Raw genomic sequence first — 13,275 nt, 5'->3', positions numbered from 1 at the left:
AACAAAATAATTCCAGATATTTGTTGTTCAAGAGATGTATAAGAGGAGAAATTCATTTATTCTATACAAGGCACCTGTCATAATGAACACTGCAGCAAGTGTTAAGGTTTGTTAAGTTTTAAATGTATTTAATTTTGGGAATTTGCATATATATGCCAAAATTAGGACTGTTTGGCTGGTCATAAACTTTTCTATAAAGTATTTAAGGCTTATGGTAGCAGACATATGGTACTAATTATGTACCTTTCAGAGTTTATACAAACATTACCAATAAGAAATTGCAAAGTCTTTGAGTAAAGAAGCAGAGTGAAGAGTTAAGACTTTGTTAACCATATAGTTTCTTTAAATTTTTAGGGCTTCCTTACTTAACATGTTAGTGAGGAACAAATGATGATATAAGCCATATATAAATGATGAGATGAGCCATAAAAAGTAATCTTAGTGGTAATTTTAAAGACTACTCATAGCCTATAAAACTCTTTTTGAGGGGCTGGGAAGGTGGCTCAGTGGTAAAGCGCTTGCCTTGCATGCTTGAGGCCCTGGGTTCGATTCCTCAGCACCCATAAGCAAACAACAAGCCGGAAGTGGTGATGTGGCTCAAGTGGTAGAGCGCTAGCCTTGAGCTGAAGAGCTGAGGGGCAGCGCCCAGGCTCAGAGTTCAGGCCCACGACTGGACCCAAAATAAAAACCAAAACAAAATCCTCTTTTTGAACATCATAATCTTAGCCAGTTTTAAATGCACAGGAATATGAGAAAATAGTACACTGGTAATTGTTTGGTTTTTTATTTTATTAATCATTAATATTTAACTTTTGGTTTTCTTTATTTGTTGCATTGTTTCCCTTTTTGTAATATAATACAACTTTTTATAAGTCGTCATCAGGAGGTACTTTGAGAAGCTTACTGGGATGGCCAAAGATTTTTTATAGGTGCATGTGAGTTTACAAAGAAGAAAATTAAGAACAAAATATTTATTAAATAAATCATCAAGTACAGTCTGAATCAGGAGGGATGATAAATGTCCACACCCAAAATCTTAGCCCTCGTCGGAAGCGGCGGTATTACAGAGTTGAGACCACAAAAGTGAGAGACTGTTTTTGTGTTTTTTGTTTTTGTCAGTCGTGAGGCTTTAACTCTGGGCCGGAGTGCTGTCCCTGCACTCTTCAGCTCTAGGGTGGCACTCTAGACCTTGAGCCATGGCACCACTTCTGGTTTTCTAGTGGTTTATTAGAGATAAAGTCTCACGGACTTTCCTGCCCGGACTGGCTTTCAACTGTGATTCTCAGAACTCAGCCTCCTGCATAGCTAGGATTACAGTCGAGCCACCGGCACCCAGCATTGTTTTGTTGATTTTTATTTTGTTGGTCATGGGGCATGAATTCTGGGGTCTGGGTGCTGTCCCTCAGCTCAAGGCTAGCACTACCATTTGAGCCTTCATCTTTTTCTACTTCTGTAGTGCTGAGGAACCAAACCCAGGGCCTCATGCATGCAAGACAAACACTCTACCATTGAGCCACCTTCCCAGCTCCTGAAAGACTGTGTTTTAAAAAATCATCTAAACAACATTTGCTTTCTGCTTTGAGTTATATAATGAAATATATGAATATCTTTTTATATTTTTGTGAATTGTCATACTTCTAAATTTATACTAACTTCAGCCACTTTATCCTCTTCAAAATCATGAGAGATTTCTCAAAGTCTCTGAGAGATTTCTTCTGGGAAGATTGTATTTGCACTTATAATTTCTTCTGAGTCATTTTTATTTTCATTTATTTTTTATTTTTTTATTGTGAAAAAACTGTACAGAGGGGTTACAGTTACATGGGCAAGATAATGAGTACATTTCTTATCAAGCATTGTAGCCTCCTCCTTTATTTCCCCTTCCCATCCCTTCCAAGCCTCCCCCCCATCGAATCCTCCCCCCCACCCCCCCCATCAAAGTTGTAAAGTTCGTTTTCAACATGACAACTTGTACTTCTCATTGTTGCAATGGGTCCACCTGTATCCTTATTTAAATGACTTGTTTTTCCCCTTCCCCTCCACAAATTATACCAACATCAAATACAGTGAAAGCATGGGTTATACTGTGGGGGAGGGACATACAAAGCAACAAAGAAATAATCATATAAATGAGTTAGAAACAAATGTATGAAAGAAAAAAAAACATTTAAATACATATCTTAGGGTTCATTTTCCTAACATCACCTTATCTGACCTTTTCTGCTTGACTTATACATTACATATACTAACTATTGCAAATGAGGGAAACCATGGGTCCTATGTTTCTTTGGGCTTGGCTTACTTCACTTAATATAATTTTTTCCAAGTCTTTCCAGGCCCATATCAAGCATTGAAAATAGAAACAGCAATAAGAGACCTCTCATCTAAGAAAAGTCTAGGACCAGATGGTTTTACAGCAGAATTCTACAAGGCCTTCAAAGCAGAGCTCACACCAATACTCCTCCAACTGTTCAATGAAATTGAAAGAGAAAGTTCACTACCGAACACATTCTATGAAGCCATCATAACCCTCATCCTAAAACCAGGCAGGGACTCATCATTTTTATTTTTTATCAAAATCATTTTATATTTTATGTTGATTGGTTATCATACATCAAATACTTTCAAATGTACATGTAAAGTCTAAAGATAGCAGTATCAATATTCTCATACAGCACTTGTTTATCTGTTATGTACTTTCAGTATTATTGTACTTCTCTCGTTCACCCTTTCCATTCATGGTCTTTCTCTTTCATGCTCCATGTCTGCTACTTAGAATTTCTGCTGGTCTATTATCCTTCAGAATTCACTGGTTTTGTGGGAACATGATAGGGACCAACAGTTTCCCTTGCATTTTTTAAGAATTATAAGAGTGATGTGATTTTATTCTTTGCCATTCTAAATGGCAAAACAACAGATCTAGGAATTCCTTTTTACTTTTCTTCTATTATAAATTTTATCTCATAGGAATCATTGGGATAGATAAGATATTTTAACTTGTGACGTAAAAGTTCTTTTTCTTTTACAAACAACCTTTTTCTTTGATTATCAGTAAGTAACTACATGTAATGAAAACAAAGCTATCCTATGGTAAGTAGACCGAAGTTGTTCACAGGGATGAAAAACAAGGTAATGGGGCAAGTGAGAACAAAGGATACCCATCATAGAGCACAGCTCCTCAGAGCAGTTTATCATGTATACTTTGAGAGAATGACAATGTGCTGGGAACTATTGATTAAATCACTGAACACTGATTTATATATATGTACATATATTTGCATATGTATATTTATTTATATATGCATATATGTGTGTATATGCCCTTATATATGTACACATGTATGTTACTATACACACAAATTCACACATACATATACACATGTATACATGCACACATGGAGAAAGACACATATTTACAGCCAACGCAAGTTTCACTAGTTGTTGACTATGCCTTAGATGGAATGCTTGGAACAAAATATGTTGAAAATGTATTTGTCTCCATGAGTTCTTTTACCACTCCTCTTATCTCTTAAAACTGGTAGGTTTTGACAGATTCGACTTGCAAAATGCAGTACAAGTCACTTAGGAATCAGTAAGTAAAGAACATATGGTGTCTCCCAGCTCCCTACAGAATGCTTGCTCTTATAGACACTCTCAACAACCAAAGTAGCAGGAAAATACCCTTGTAAAGAATAAAGTTATATATCTCATTGTTGGAATGGGTCCACCTATATCCCAAGTTAAACGATTTGTTTTTTCCCTTCCCCTCCACAAATTATACCTACATCAATACAGTGAAAGCAGGGGTTATACCGTGGGGGAGGAACATACAAAGCAACATAGAAATCATCTTATAAAAATGTTAAAAACAATTTCATGAAAGGCAAAAAAACATTTGAATACTTATCTTGGGATTCATTCCCCTAACATCAACTTATCTGACCTTTTCTGCTTGACTCAGACATATACTAGTTATTGCAAATAAGGGAAACCATGGGACCTATGTTTCTTTGGGCCTGGCTTACTTCACTTAATATAATTTTTTTCCAAGTCTTACCATTTCCTAACAAATGGGGCGATGCCATTCTTTCTGATGGAGGCATAGAATTCCATTGTGTATATATACCATATTTTCTTGATCCATTCATCTACTGAGGGGTATCTGGGTTGGTTCCCTATCTTAGCTATGGTAAATAATGCTGCAATAAACATAGTTGTGCTGGTAGTTTTAGTATGGTCTTGTTTGTGATCATTTGGGTAAATGCTCAAAAGTGGGATTGCTGGGTCATAGGGGAGCTCTATGTGGAGTCTTTTGAGGAACCTCCATACTGCTTTCCAAAGTGTTTGAACAAGTTTACACTCCCACCAACAATGTAGAAAGATTCACTTCTGTCCACATCCCCTCCAGCATCTGTTGTTATTAGAGTTCTTTATTATAACCATTCTAACTGGGGTGAGGTGGAATCTCAATGTTGTTTTGTCGAAAAATGAACTTTACAACTTTGGTGGGTCGAGGGATGACCGGGTGTAGGAGGAAGATGGGAAGGGATGGGAAGGGGAAAGAAAGAGGAGCCAACAATGCTTGATAAGAAATGTACTCGTTATATTGCCCATGTAATTGTAACTCCTCTGTACAGTATTCTCACAATAAAAAAATAAAGTTATAAGGCTCTAAATGGCATCCTTCCTTGAGCTCTTTTCCAACAGACAGCATCAATTCCTAAGCAGATGAGTGAGTCCTCAGAAGACTGGACCTCAGATCAACATTTAACCAACCCATGTGAAAAGTCCTATGAGAGAAATGCTGACTGAGGTCTGGCTGATTTCCTGGCCAAGAAAATAAGAAAAGAAGAAAGTATTTTTAATGTATTAAAGTTTGAGAATAATTTGTAACCTGTCAATAAATGTGTAGAACACAACTATACCAACTGACAAAAAATGATGTGCTCTTGGACTTGGTGAGTGATTTTACATGTGTCTACACAAGTAGAATCAGCATAAATCAAGCCAGCATTTCTTCATTTAAGATGTGAGGAAAGGATACAGGTTGACCCATTGTAACAATGATATGTACAAGACACTCTATCAAAGAGGGGGTGGAGGGATACGTTGGGGAGGTGTGAAGAGAAGGGATGGTAGGGGGAAAACAAAGGAGAGGGTGCTCAATAAGAAATGTACTCATGCTGGGCACAGGTGGCTCAGGCCTCTAATCCTAGCTACTCAGGAGGCTGAGATCTGAGGATCGGGATTTAAAACCAGACCGGGCAGGAAATCCGAGAAATTCTGGCTTTTTTCTTTTTGCTTATGTGGTGCTGAGGAATCGAACCCAGGGCCTCATGCATGCAAGGCAAGCACTCTACCACTGAGCCACCTTCCCAGTCCCTGAGAAATTCTTATCTCCAATAAACCACCAAAAAAACAGGAAGTGGCATTGTAGCTCAAGTGGTAGAGTGCTATCCTTGAGCTGAAGAGCTGAGGACAGCGTTCTGGCCCAGAGTTCAAGCCCCATGAACGACAATAGAGGAAAAATAAAGAAATGTACTCATTACCTTACTAATGTAACTGTATCCCCTCCATACAGTATCTTTACAATAAAAATATATATTAAAAAGATACAATGAAAACTTCTATACTTATAGGAAGTTGTATTTGTCACTCAATATCAGTAGGGTATTGGTTTTAGGACCACAGGCATATTAAAATTTGGATAGTCAAATTCTCTACGTGAACACAGCATATTATTTACATTAGAATCTGCCCACAAACTAGTGCAGAGTAATTGCTATGAAAATTTTTACTACATTCTATGTTTGTAATGAAAAATAAAAGTATATGCACTATCAACAGATACAATTTTTTTCAGATAATTTTTGTCCACATTTTGTGGATGGAATAGGGAGAGCAATTTTGAAAAGCACAAATTTTATCACCAAGACCGGTCTGCAAAACAAGGAGCTCATACAGCATCATTGAATAGTATGGAACTCCAAGGAGAAGTACTTGAATTGAGACAGTATCAGAAAGTGTAAGCACACAAGGACTTTTTAGAAATGCAGCTGCTAGATTTCTCATGGAGAGCTTTCATAACACTTTGTGAAACACAAGTCAGAACCTCACTGAAGTGTAGATGGTTTTCCCTCACCTTTCTCTCATGCTCAGTCATTATCAATCAACATATAGCTAATCATGAATAATCCTCTAATAACAAAATGTTGATGGAGTATTTATATGCAGAAAACCTGGGAAGGCTAACTTTTTTCAATTAGGACAGTTTGTATTCTATGATCCAGCAGAGAGGAAACTAGGTAAGCATCCATTTACAGTCTTCTGAATAATTCTGCTTCTGACCACATCAGTTCTTTATCCATACCTGTGCCGGAGTGAGAGGCTTTTAAAAGACTTTAATGATTTTAAATTTAAATTAAAATGTGGAATGAAATTAGTTCCAATAGTGCATTACATTAAGATATTTAGAAACAACTGAGAAACGTAAAGATCTATAAGATTTTTTTGGAAGTGAAGGGATATTGGAATTTGGTTCTTTATATTTTAAGCAATTTGCAAAAAGAATTGGCAAATAAAATTTACATTTGCAGCAGACTTGACACTTATTAAATTTTGTATTGAAAAGAGCACATCCTCACCAATATGTCAATGCTATCCTCTTATTTATCTTTAAAGGTTTATGCTTCTGGTCTGTTAATATTAAAACAAAACATTTTTAATCTTCAGCTAGTAGTCCAAAAGGGTTTTGCTTCATCATGTCAGTGTTGAATAGAGTGTATGTATGTATGTATGTATGTATGTTGAATAGAGTGTATGTACACTTCAATGTACAACACATCTGGATCATTGTCAAACTTTCCACTTTTCTTCCTTCCCTTACGCCAACCCCACCTATCCCTTCAAGTTTTCTACTTTTATTCTCACATATATACTGAAGTATGCCCTGAGAGGAGACTCGAGCTGGTACAGCTTCTTTCCTGGCTTTGCCTTTGTTTTAGGGATTTTAGAGAAAAAAAACCCTCTAAACAAGGTTAACTTGACCTTGGCTCCAACTAGCCCAGTTCTTGGAATGGAAAGAATGCCTCTAGGTCCCTCTCCCCTTAACAACCTAACCCACCTTGATTGTTCAGTTAAGGACTGACCCATAAAACAGATAGGTTACAATCTGGCATCAACTGGTGACACCACATGCTTTATGGTAAACCCTGCCTTTTGCACATGCTTACAGTAAACTCGACCTATTACCCAACTGTGTGTGGTCTGGTATGACCATATAATCCTTTGTGTGTGTTACGATACCATTGGTCACCTGTGCTTGACCAGGCTTGACCTTAGGGATTTTGTCTTTAAAAACCAAAGAATGGGGGCCCCTCGGGGTCACAGTATCAGCTCCTGAGCCTGTGCTGAGGCCCTGGCTGGTCAGTGTAGGAATGTAGGAACCTCAATAAAGTTTCTTCCTTATTAACAACTTTGTTGTGGTGGAGTCTGTCACTCCGGAAGATTAGGTGGGCTTGCCTGCCCTGAGTAGTGGGTCTTCCTACTACATTTAATGGGGGCTTGTCCAGTATAGAGCTCTTAGCCACTCCAACCTGAGGGGGATTGAAGTCCTTGACTGGTAGGACAGTGTGTGAGCACTTGGATGTTGGAGAGAAGTTCCGAGAAAAGCCTCGAGGTAAATGCGGGCAACCTAGGTAGAGAAGGCGCCAGAGTGAGGCCAAAAGTAGGGTGAGGCTGGACTCAGCAGAGTCCGCTACGGCTGAGGAGGTCCAGGGACGCCTGGACCCCTCAATTCCACCAGTCCTAGCAGTCCTAGTTGGATGGGAGCTTGCTTAAAAAGTAACTTTTGGTTTGGGTATCCCTCCTCATTCTGTGTATAATCATGTCTGTCTGTGTCTCATTGTGCTTTTGCTTTTGCTTGCCATATTTGTAATTGGATTTATTTTACAGGAAAAATATGGGGCAAAGTGAGTCTACTCCTGAGACACCCCTAGACTTTGTCCTACTTCGTTTAAAACAAAAACAAAAACTGCTGGTTCTGCTTTGGTAACTTGCTTTTTTGTCAATGATGAAACTGCCACTGACCACCTGCAAGTGGCCCCAGTTAGATCTCAGCCTCAGGCCTTGGCTCAGGGGGTCTGAGCATGGGGGAGAATCTGTCAGTCTTAGGGGACCACTGCTAGGGACATTTTTCCCTTGCCCCAAGATGACTGGGAATTCTCCTCCACTTTGGAAGGCCCCTAGGTCAATGTTTGCAAGAATCTAAAAAAAATCCTCCAGAGGTGAGTGGAGGGGAGTGGGGTTCAAGTCCCCTGGTAAGTGAATGGTGGTGGGATGTCGTCTCATTCACTGAGAATTGATTTTGTCTTTGTGGCCACTTGTCTGTCTAGTTTACTTTGGTGTGTTTTCTGTTCTATGTTTTCTGAGGTTGGGAAGTTCTGGGTGAGCATGGCAGGCTCATTCAGCAGACTCTGGATTCAGCTTGCTGAATGAGAACAGCACAGAGTTCTGGTAGGGATGTACTGGGGACCCGTTAGTCCCCAACTCAGCCTTTGGTTGTTGTCTAGTTTTGTTTTAAAATTGGTACCAGTTTTAAGTGTGGATCCTTCATTTTTGTGTTTATTTGTGCTTTTGTTATTATGTGAAGAAGAATGGCCAATAGACAAATGAAGAAATGCTCAACCTCTCTAGCCATAAAAGAAATGCATATCAAAATAACATTGAGATACCACCTCACCCCAGTTGGAATGGCTATAATCAAGAACTCTAATAACAACTGATGCTGGAGGAGATGTGGCCAAAAGGGAACCCTACTGTATTGTTGGTGGGAGTATAAACTTGTTCAATCACTTTGGAAAATAGTATGGAGGTTCCTCAAAAGACTGCACATAGATCTCCCCTATGACCCAGAAATCTCAATTTTGGGCATTTACCCAAATGATCACAAACAACACCATACTAAATCTACCAGCACTACTGTTTATTACAGCATTATTTACCATGGCTAAGATATGGAACCTACCCAGATGCCCCTCAGTAAATAAATGGATCAAGAAAATGTGATACACAAACACACACAATATACATATATGTATGTATATATATGCATATATATGCATATATATATACATATATAAGGGAATTCTATACCTAAATCAGAACGAATGGCATTGCCCCATTTTTTAGGAAATGGAAAGACAGAAAAAATTATAATAAGTGAAGTATGCCAGACCCAAAGAAACATAGGTCCCACGGTTTACCTAGTTATTTGCAATAACTAGTATATGTCTGGGACATGTAGAAAAGGTCAAAAGCTATATACATATTACCAGTTAAGATGATGTTAAGCGAAATGAACCCCAAGATAGGGACACAAGTAATTTTTTTCTTTCTTTCTATTTTTTCTAATATATTTATAAGGTACCATCTGATGTTTTTTGTTGCTTTGTATGTCCCTTCCCCACTGTATAACCCCTGTTTTCACTGTGTTTAATGCTGGTATAATTTCAGAATGGGAAGGGAAAAAACAAAATGTTTAAATAGGGATACAGGTTGACCCATTGCAACAATGAGATGTAGAAGACACTGTTGAAATACGAACTTTACAATTTCAGCAGGTGTTTATGGGGTGAGGTGGAGGGGAGTCAGAGGTGGAGTGGTGAGTATAGTTGTGGAAGTGGGAGGGAAAGGATGGTAGGGGGAAAAAAGGAGGAGGCAACAATTCTTGATAAGAAATGTACTCATTAACTTGCTCATGTAACTGTAACCTCTCTGTACAGTATTTTCACAATAGAACTTATTAAAATAATAAAAAAGAACGGCTTTTGCAGAACTCTGCCAGGTCTCCCAATAAATCATCATTCCTTAGTTGACTGGGACTGATGATATACTGACTCTGGGCTCTTCTCCTTGTGATTCTATCTTCTATTCATCTTTTCTCTCTTTTCCTCTCCTGAAGTAGCACATGACATTCTATGTTTCATCTTTTGATTTCTGTCCTTATAAAATGATAAACATTGGATTCTGCTACACCCCAATGTGCAGTATAAATCCTGGCTGTAGCTCATAAATTTGTAGTGGAGACAGACACACCAGCCAATTACACTAATGCAATGTGATGTTTTTGTTTATTCTTGCCAAATTTTGATGATTCTGTTTATTAAATCTTTTTCAGCTATTTAGTCGATTCTGGAATAGGTCTATTGGATTAGAAAGATATGGACCTTGCAGTTCTGAATGGTACACAGGTAGTCACAGGCCTGTGAGGGTGTTGTTCAATGTGCCTTTACACAGGGAGCTGTGTGCTAACATTCATGGACTAGGAGAGAGTGCACTTCATGTGAGAAGCATCTTGCGGACAGAAGACTCACAGCACAAGAGTGAAAGTCACTCTGGAGAGACCATGTGCAGGTAAATTATTAGAGAACCATGGAGAAACAAGAAAACACAGCTTAGGGCTGGGAATTTGCTTTCCCAGACCCTATTCTGTGATTAATAAATGTGTCAAAGCAATTCTCACACAAGTAAGTGAAATATTTGCATAAAATTTCCAGCCAGAAGAAAACCACAAATAACATCAAACCAAATGTGCACAAAAATGTCCAGACAAATTGCAAGTCAAAAACTTCTTCAGCAGGTTGCAGGGCTCACATCTATAATCCTAGCTACTCAAGGGACTGAGATCTGAGGATCATAGTTCAAAATCAACACAAGCAGGATAGTTGGTAAGACTCTTATCTCCAATAAACTACTCAGAAAAAAAACAGAAGTGGCACTTTGGCTTAAGTGGTAGAGTGCTAATCTTGAACAAAAAGAGCTCGGGAACAGTGCCCAGACCCAGAGCTCAAGCCCCATGCCTTACAAAAAACAGAAAAGAAAAAATCCCCACAACTATTCCATTGAACTTCTCATAGAGGTGAGACACTGGAACAATGAAATACTCCGAGATTTAAACAAAGGCATGCACCTTCCAGGAGAAATGGGGATTGAACACCTACTTACCAAATGTGAGACTTGCCAGATACCATTACGAAGAATTGGGTCAAGACTTGTAAATAAATGGGCAAAAACAGAATGTAAGCAAGCAGGGGAGCACAGGGGAACATGAAGATCCTGAAGCTTGCACTAAGTGAGGAATTTATACTTGTTTGCTTCCTGTCACTCTGGTGTCAGCAAGTGACAGAGGTCAGTGCGTGCTGACAGAGTTGTGACTCCAGGCTTAGATCCTTCTCCAGAAAACTTTTCTTTTTGTCGGTTGTGGGGCTTGAACTCTGGGCCTGAGCACTGTCCTTCAGCTCTTCAGCTCAAGGCACAAAAACAAGTACAAGAGAAGAAAGTTAGGAAGTTAGGAAGTTGGAAAGAGGGAAGGAAAACTCTCGAAAGAAGATCAATCATACAGTACCTTAGAATGCTCATACAAAATATTGCAAAAATAGCAGGATACATCACCAAGAGCCGTAAAAAAGTCCTCTCAGTTAATAATTTATTATTCTGTAATTACACAGATTGTGTTTTCAAATAATCCGCTTTTCAAATATAATGCAGCCACAGAGGGCCATGACTTCATTTGTTTAAGACTAAAACGTCTGATTCATGTATAATGTCCCATTCATAAATGAGTGGAATCAAAGTCTCTAGTGCCCCTGATGATGAGGCCCTCCCTTGCCAACCACTGGGAAAAATAAATACTACAAAATTCAGTAGGAAGCCACCTTGTTTGGCCAGCTTCACTCTTCCTAGCTCTAAATTTCCCAGGATTTTCCATTTCATGAATCTCGTATTTTCTCCCATAAGCCCAGCCAGGATGGTTACAGCTTCTCAATTCTTCTTTGCCCACATCCTTATAAAAACAAGTCGTTTAAGGATACAGGTGGACCCGTTGCAACAATGAGAAGTACAAGTGGTCATGTTGAAAACGAACTTTATAACTTTGGTGGGGGGGAGGATTGGGTGGGGGGCAGAGGGAGACTGGGAAGGGATGTGAAGGGTAAACAAAGGAGGAGACTGCAATGCTTGATAAGAAATGTATTCATTATCTTGCCCATGTAATTGTAACTCCTCTGTACAGTGTGTTCACAATTTTAAAAAAAGATTTTTAGAATACGTTTCCCTGAAGTATCTACATCATAGGAAATCTCTGTGTGTGTGTGTGTGTGTGTGTGTGTGTGTGTGTGTCTGTGGGTGGGTGGGTGAGAGAGAGAGAGAGAGAGAGAGAGAGAGAGAGAGAGAGAGAGAGAGAGAGAGAGAGAGAGAGAGAGAGAGAGAGAGAGAGAGAGAGAGAGAGAGAGAGAGAGAGAGAGCACCATTCCAGCATTAAAAATCAGTCATAGATGCTGGGTGCCAAAGGCTCATACCTGTACTCCTAGCTAATCAGGAGGCTGAGATGTGAGGGCCACAGTAAGAAGCCAGCCCAGGCAAGCAAGTCCATGAGGCTCTCCAATAAACTACTCAGAGAAGGCCAGAAGTGGCACTATGGATTAGGTGGTAGAATGCTAGCCTTGAACACAAAGAAACTCAGGGACAGTGCCCAGGCCCTGAGTTCAAACCCCACAACTTGCAAAATATGTCATACAAAAGTCATACAAATTCAGTAGTCATACAAATTCACTGAACACTATGTTGAAAATGAACTATACAATTTGTTGGTGAGATGGGAGAGAAAAACAGAGAAAGTAAGGGAAGGGGAGATATTGTCCAAAAAATGTATTCATTACCTGACTTATACATCTGTAGCTTTTCTGTACATCACCATTATAATGATAATTTTAAAAAGGCATAGACCTAAAGATATAGAAATTATGTCTCAGTTAAATAGAATCAATAACTTCTGGCATCAATGAGAACATATAAAATCCATATTACAGTTTCACAAACTGTTTTTTTAATGGGGGAGAGCCAGACTCCTTGTAGAAATGACTAGGTCTAGGGCTGGGACAAAACACACAACACACACACACACACACACACACACACACACACACACGATCTTAGCAAAATAATAGAAAACTCCAGGAAGTCAGTGGGACACAGGACCCAATACACAGACTTGCTACTGACCAATAGACAGAATTTTCTAGTGATAAATAAAAAAGACAGCAATGTCAGGTTATAACCCACAGCATTTCCAATACATAGGTATAAATACAAAGAAATAAGTAATGGAATAGCTAAGTAATGAGGGAGAAAAACCTATCTACATATAGAAGAATCCCTCCTAGCTCTGCACCTTGAGTAGTGGGATTACAGTTATGCCCCACCACGCCGACTCCCTGG

Source organism: Dipodomys merriami, unplaced genomic scaffold (assembly GCF_024711535.1).
Source record: "Dipodomys merriami isolate MVZ:Mamm:240054 unplaced genomic scaffold, mDipMer1.0.p SCAF_1618, whole genome shotgun sequence".
Lineage (NCBI taxonomy): Eukaryota > Metazoa > Chordata > Mammalia > Rodentia > Heteromyidae > Dipodomys > Dipodomys merriami.
Note: the sequence above shows the minus strand (reverse complement) of the source record.